The 6784-nt window shown below is 41.6% G+C and overlaps 1 pseudogene; it reads left to right on the forward strand.

Moving 5' to 3' along the window:
- Positions 1–1548: 1548 nt before the first annotated feature.
- On the forward strand, positions 1549–2528 carry Mbnl3-ps1 (muscleblind-like splicing regulator 3, pseudogene 1; annotated as a pseudogene).
- The last annotated feature ends 4256 nt before the right edge of the window (positions 2529–6784 follow it).

Consider the following 6784-nt stretch of genomic DNA (forward strand, 5'->3'; position numbering starts at 1 on the left):
GAAGAATAAAACCAAATGTGCTCTAAGAAATGTACTAATAGTTGACATAAGATCATTAAACTGATCCATAAGTGTCTGCTATTGATTAACTTGAGTTAGACAGATCAAAGATGTCAGCGTAAGACCTAAAACTGTGGAACTGCTGAAGAAAAATAAGAGTGTGCACGTAAACGTACAGGTGCAGGTACAGATTTCTAAATAGGATTCTAGTGCCAACAGTGAGTCCAACAACAGATCCAACAACCAAGAGTGGAATGCCAACAAGGAAACTGTTGATCAAGAGAAAAGGCAGCCCACAGAATGGGAGAAAATCTTTGCCAAGTATATATCTGACAGAGGACTAATGTCTAGAATATACAGAAAGCTAAGGAAAATGGAGACTAAACTAAACACCAAAAGAAAGAGAGAAGGGGGGAAGGGAGGGAGGGAGGGAGGGAGGGAGGGAGGAAGGAAGGAAGGAAGGAAGGAAGGAAGGAAGGAAGGAAGGAAGGAAGGAAGGAAGGGCAACCCAGTAGAACAGAACTGAACAGAGTCTTAAATGAAGAATTATGAATGGATAGAGAAAAGTTTAAGTGGTGTCTTCATCTTTAGTCATCAAGGAAATATGATGAAAATACTTTCAGATTTCATCTTACCCCAATCAGAATGATTAACACCAAGAATACAAATGACCACAAATCCTGGCATGGGTGTGGGAAGGAGGGATGCTTATACACTGTCGGTGGAAGGGGAAACTTCCACTTTGGAAAGTTTCACCAAAAAAAAAAAAAAAAACAGAAATTAAACTACCATATGTCTCAACTACACCACTCCTGGGCATATACCCGAAGGACTATATCCTACTACAAAGATAGATACATATCTGTGTTCGGTACTGTTCTACTGGCAATGGCTAGAAAATGGAACCTGTCTAGATACATATCAAATGATGAACAGACAATGAATTGTGCTACATACACACAATAGAATTCAGCTACAAAGAAGAATTAAATTATAAATTTTACAGGTATAAAATTATTCTTCCTGAGGTAACCCACGCCCAGAAAAACAAGCTACACATTCTCTCAGATGTGCACATTATAGCCTCAAATGTTCACTTTTGTGTGTTTTAATTGGAGCAAGTTTGGAATCCAGGAAATTAGAAAGAGCCATTGATGGGGGATGCTTTAAGGGAAAGGGGACAGTAGAATGTAAGCATAATAAAAATAAAGACAGGGAATACTGTGCAAGAGAATAGTTAAGCAAGAAGGGGCAGGGATTAGCAGGATAAAGGTATATGAGGAGGAATCAACCAAAATGAAGGAAATATGATAGAAATATACTCCCTTACATGCACATACAAAAAATATTTTAGCCCTACCACCCAGAACACCCAAAACTAGATAAACTACTGTCATTGCTCTTGGTGTCCCACAAGAAATAGATAGTAAGAAACTATTCACTACCCTGTGGTGGTTTGAGGGAGAATGTCCCCCATAGGATCATATATTTGAGCCATTGACCCCAGGTGGTAGAACTTTGGGGGAAGGATTAAAAGGTATGACCTTGTCAGTCCCTTCTTGCAGCCGGTCAGGGTCGGTGCACTCGTGAGAACTGCCAGTACCTCCACCCTCCACCCCACTTAAAGTCGCAGCTAGAAATTAATGGGAGAAACAATCTGATTCAACAGAAGACTGCCGCAGCCATGTTCGCCCAGCAGATGCAGCTTTTGCTTCAGAATGCTCAGATGTCATCTCTTGTATCTTTTCCTATGAATCCATCACTTGCAGCTAATCCTACCATGGCTTTCCAACCTACATACCTCATCCTGGGATGGGCCTGGTTCCTGCTGATCTTTTTCCAAATGGTCCGGTACTGATTTCTGGAAACCCACCTCTTGCACTGTCAGGAGTTCCTGGTCCAAAACCACCTCGTACGGATAGACTGGAGGTTTGCCGTGAATTTCAGCATGGAAACTGTACCCATGGGGAGAGCGAGTGCCGCTGTGCTCACCCCACGGATGTTTCCATGATTGAAGTCACTGATAATACTGTGACAATCTGTATGGATTACATTAAAGGCCAATGCTCCCGGGAGAAATGCAAGTACTTTCACCCACCCCACTTGCAGGCCAAACTCAGGGCAGCTTATCACCAGATGAACCATTCGGCTGCCAATACAATGGCCCTGCCGCCTGGTGCACTTCGGCTGATACCAAAGAGGTCAGCTTGACGAGGTCAATGGTGCCACTCCAGTCTATAACCCCAGTGTTTTCCACTGCCAACAGGCTCTGGCTAACATGCAGATTCCGCAGCCGGCTTTTATCCCGACAGTACCCATGATGCACGGTGCTACGCCTTCCACCATGTCTGCAACAACACCACCTGCCAGCGACGTTCCCTACGTTCCAGCAACTACAGGCAATCAGTTGAAATACTGAGCAGCAGAGTTACAGAGTATCAGAATCTCTCAACAAGAAACTCCATGTGGCCTTTCTACATATGTTCTCGTATGTCCAACACAACAATAAGCATGGAGCAGTCAATATATTAAAGCGCAAACACCTGTTGACAAGTTCAAGTTTTAAAAAATCTGTGGAGATGTTGAAGCAAATAGAAAACTAACCACTCTGTGTTACCTTATTGGATTAATTGTACATGAATTAGGGTACAGAATACAACCATACATCTTTGTCATGTATATGAATTACCAGATCCATGTTACATTAATTTTCCCACTGATAGAAATTGCCACATTGAATATAACCATAAAATGTTGTGACTTTTTTCAGTAACGATTTATGCTAACTGAAAATCCACAGTGTACTGTAGGCTTACTGTACACTCTTGGTGGATAAATTCTGTTTTTGAGGTGTTACCTTACTATTTTGTTTACAAGATAGTCTATTAGATTAATGTAGAATGTAACGATATTTCCTATCCATTTTCCTCCATTGGTATATTGTATTAAATTGGGTTCTGTTTAGCTTTTCCAAGCTGTAGTGTTTTCTTATTATATGTGGTGTTTGGTTTCAATTAGAATGACGTAAGTGGGAACAGAACTATATGTGACTGAAAAGTATAACAGGTTCGTGGTAATATGCCCTCTTTAAAACATTTCCTTGAGATATACATTTTGAAGCCCTCACTTCTGAGTGGACACAAAATCTGTTCATGTGTAGGATTTCACCTGTAGATCTGACCTTGCATCATCAATAATATACTAAATTTTTAAGGGAGAAAAATACGTACCTACTTATGATAGGAAAGTTCAAATGTTAACCTCAAATCATTCCTCTTAAGTAATTTGAGAATCAAGTGTTCACACTCCAATAAATTTCATAGCATGTAAAAAAAAAAAAGGTATGACCTTGTTGGAGGACGTATGTTTAACTAGGAAAGTAGGGCTTAATTGGAAATCCTTCTAGGAGCTTTGGAAGACAATACTGATGAGAGCAGCATAGAATATGAAGGCAAGCTCAAGAGCTTTCAGAAAGGAACAACAGCATCAACTACAATATTCACCATTCATGTAATATTTTGACAAAGAATGTGGCTGCTTCTGCCATTTTCCTAAAAATCTGACTGGATCTAAATTGAAAAGCATTGGATTAATTTTCTTTCCAGAGCTTTCAAGACAGTCCAAAATTGGTTCTGTTGCATGGTTGTTAGTAATCATCCTTGGGCAAATAGCTGGTGAAAAGACCAAGTAGGGCAAAGAGAAGTAAAAAAATGTGTTTTATTACCAGCCCTGTAATATAGACTGCTTTGCAGGTATCTGTCTTCTCACACTACCCCCATTCCCCAGAGACGCTGTTGAACCTTGTACCAGATCCAGGTTTCTCCCTCCCTGTGAACTCTCCAAGCCTACTCCCATTCTTTTGTGTCAAACCCCAATATCTAGAAACAAATTTTAATCTATAAGCCTGCACACCCAGTTGCTACATCTGACAGGGACTCGGGTAATTCCTTCACACTTCCTTCCTGTCCTCCATTACAGTCTTGCTATTCTCAACCTATGTCCCAATAACAATGTGCTTGCAATTGCCTCTCCTCCAGCCACAACCCCATTAAATGGAGAATCTGACTGTTGGTTCAGAAGAATGGATACCGGGCTGGGGATTTAGCTCAGTGGTAGAGCACTTACCTAGGAAGCGCAAGGCCCTGGGTTCAGTCCCCAGCTCCGAAAAAAAAAGAACCAAAAAAAAATAAATAAAAGAAGAAGAATGGATACCTCCTCTTTCTCTCCAGGTTATTCTTAACTATTTTTGCAGCCCACTTGCAGGATTCTCTCACCACACATCTCCAAATCCCTGGGGGACTCTACTTCCTGATGTAGATAGGATCTTCTTTGGCCATTTCCTGAAGCCGTCCTCAGCATTTTCTCCTAGCCCTCCTCTATTCCCAGTGACATGCAGAAAGATTACCTCCCAGAAAGTCCAGAGCCACCACACTTTCTTAAACGCAAGCTCATGAAATTTTCTCCAAAACTGACCACATACTACAATACAAAGAAAATTGCAACCAATATAAGAAAACAGAAATAACACCTTGCATTCTACTTGATCATCATGATTAATGCTGGATATAACAATAGAAACCATACAAACTCATGAACAGTAGGTCAAGACAGAAATTAAGAAGGGATTTAAATACAGAGGCGAATTCTAGAAGCAAACCACTGAACTGAGAATGGGACCCCCGCTGAAGGAATCAGAGAAAGAACGGGAAGATCTTGAAGGGGCTTGAGACCCCATATGTACAACAATGCCAAGCAACCAGAGCTTCCAGGGACTAAGTCACTACCCAAAGACTATACATGGACTGACCCTGGACTCTGACCTCACAGGTAGCAATGAATATCCTAGTAAGAGCACCAGTGGAAGGGGAAGCCCTTGGTCCTGCCAAGAATGAGCCCCCAGTGAACGTGATTGTTGGGGGTAGGGCGGTAATGGGGGGAGGATGGGGAGGGGAACACCAATATAGAAAGGGAGGGGGAGGGCTTAGGGGGATGTTGGCCCGGAAACCAGAAAAGGGAATAACACTCGAAATGTATATAAGAAATACTCAAGTTAATAAAGATAACAAAAAAAAAAGAGAGAAGGGATATAAAGACTTTCTAGAATTGAATGAAAATGTAATTAAAACATACTCTAACCTACAGGAAATAATGAAAATGGCATTGCCTAAAAGGCAAGATCATAACTCCAAATGCCTACATAAATAATAATAATAATAATAATAATAATAATAATAATAATATAATATTTGGTTCAGAAGAATGGATACCTATTGAGCCTAGTCCTTAGTGGCTGAGCCAGGAGCCTAGCATGGCTGCCATCCTAGAGGCCCATTAATCAGCTGAAAGTCAGATGCAGATACTGACACACAACCAATGAGCAGAACCCAGGGACACCTGTGATTGAATTAGGGAAAGGCTGAAAGAAACTGAAGAGAAGGGCAACCCCATAGGAAGAACAGCAGCCTCAACTAACCTGGACCCACGAGACCTCTCAGAGACAAAGCAATCAGCCAGGCAGCATACACCAGCTGAGATGAGGCCCCGGACACATATCACAGCAGAGGACTGCCTGGTGTGGCCTCAGTAAGAGAAGATTCAGACTTAAGGCCCCAGGGAATGGGGAGGTCTGGTTGGGTGGGAGTGGGGACATCCTCTTGGAGACAGGGGAGGAGGAATAGGATTAGGAACAGTCAGAGGGCACAACAAGAAGGGGAAAAATGACTGAATTGTAAAAAAATAATAATAATAAAGATTAAATAATAGGAAGAGGAGGAGGAGAAGGAAGAAATAATACAGGAGAACTTTTATACTATCAATGTAACCTCACTCCTAAAAGCTAAACAACAAAAGGAAGACACGATACCCAATAAAAAAGTATTAGGCAGGAAAAAAATGAAACATATTGCTGAAGCCAATGAAATAGAAACAAACAAAAAACAAAAGCTCAATGGAACAAAGAGTTGGTTCTTTGAGAAAAACAATTAAGACTGATAAACCAAGATCCAAGAAAGAAGATCCAAATAAATAAAATTAGAGATTAAAAGAGGAACATCACAGGGTTGGGGATTTAGCTCAGTAGTAGAGCGCTTGCCTAGGAAGCACAAGGCCCTGGGTTCGGTCCCCAGCTCCGAAAAAAAGAACCAAAAAAAAAAAAAAAAAAAAAAAGAGGAACACCACAACAGACACTGAGGAAATCCAGAGAATCAGGAGGACACAATAAAAAAAAAAAAAAACTGTCCTCGGTCTGCACCCACAGCTGACCTGGTACCACAGTCCTCTATGCCCAGATCCCACCAGGAAAGAGATGGCTCTCCAGGAATGCTAACACTCATGACAGCACAGGTAGGAATACCAATTCTGCTCCAAGGGACCTACCAGGAGCCCTTAAGACACAGGAGCCTTGGAGCACTCTGTGACAGGATACTTCCAGTTTCCGTCTGCACCCAGAGCTGACACTGTGGTCAACAGCGCAACAGATCTCTATGCCCTGATCCAACTGGCGGAAAGCTGGTCTCTCTCACAGGAGTGCTGACACACAGATTTAAAGGAGGGTCAAGCCACTGTCAGAGACAGCAAGAACAACTAATACCAGAGATAACCAGATGGAAAGAGGCAAGTGCAAGAAACCAAACAACAAAAACCAAGGATACTTGGCACCTCCAGAACCCACTTCTACCACCAAAGCAAGTCCTGGATATAACAACACACTGGAAAAGCAAGATTTGGATTTAAAATCACATTTCATGATGATGTTAGGGGACGTTAAGAAGGACATAAATAATTC

The sequence above is a fragment of the Rattus norvegicus genome, chromosome 18 (genome assembly GCF_021556685.1).
Source record: "Rattus norvegicus strain SHRSP/BbbUtx chromosome 18, alternate assembly SHRSP_T2T, whole genome shotgun sequence".
In the NCBI taxonomy this organism is placed as follows: Eukaryota; Metazoa; Chordata; class Mammalia; order Rodentia; family Muridae; genus Rattus; species Rattus norvegicus.